Consider the following 648-nt stretch of genomic DNA (forward strand, 5'->3'; position numbering starts at 1 on the left):
AGCACAAGGATTTTTGTGCTATTTCCCAGGAATATTAGGTAAGAAAATAACAATGGAATAACAAGGGAATATGTTGGCCGTCAATTTTGCACTGTGCAGAGCTGCAATTACAAACTATAGGCACAGCATCATGCCCAAAACCCAGCTCTAGGTTATGACGGACTAAGCATTATATCGGAGAAAGCCCTTCATCAGGCAGGGGGCTCGGGCAGCACCTCTCAGGCAGTGGGGTGCAGACAGGAGACCCCCATGTCTCTCTCTGTCCTCAGGGCTGTCTCTTGGCACAGCTCTAGAGTACCTCAAGACCCCGCAGTGACGAACCCACATCGTAGAGCTGGGTTCTAATGCCCCGTTGCGTTGCTGCCAGTGTTACCCAGGCAGGATGCACCTTCAGGCTCCGCACCGGAGCTCTCCCATGCTCCAGCTTCTCCCAGGTATGTCGCTTCCCAGTAGCATGAAGGCTTCCTTAAAAGCAGCCTTTGCCTGCCACTCAGCACGGCTCAGGTTCTGGGAAGCTGCTGCTCCGTGCCAGGAGCAACCCGCTCTGCCTCAGCTCCCCAGCTCTGCCCACGGGTCCCTCACCTTACCTGGGCTCTGCAGTGTCGAGGCCAGCGGCAGCAGGGCCAGGAGCGCCCCGAGAGCCGTGGG

At 56.6% G+C, this 648-nt stretch overlaps 1 protein-coding gene across 1 annotated transcript in view; it reads right to left on the bottom strand.

Annotated features, from left to right (window-relative positions):
• The window catches only part of LOC103618624 (5-hydroxytryptamine receptor 3A), a 5450-nt gene extending 4808 nt beyond the window's left edge, over positions 1-642 (bottom strand). The window contains exon 1 of the mRNA XM_017738580.1: positions 588-642. The gene's annotated coding sequence lies outside the window, so the exon portion shown is untranslated. The remainder of the gene's footprint in view (positions 1-587) is intronic.
• Positions 643-648: the final 6 nt, after the last annotated feature.

This window comes from Corvus brachyrhynchos, unplaced genomic scaffold (genome assembly GCF_000691975.1).
Source record: "Corvus brachyrhynchos isolate BGI_N302 unplaced genomic scaffold, ASM69197v1 scaffold46, whole genome shotgun sequence".
Taxonomy (NCBI): domain Eukaryota; kingdom Metazoa; phylum Chordata; class Aves; order Passeriformes; family Corvidae; genus Corvus; species Corvus brachyrhynchos.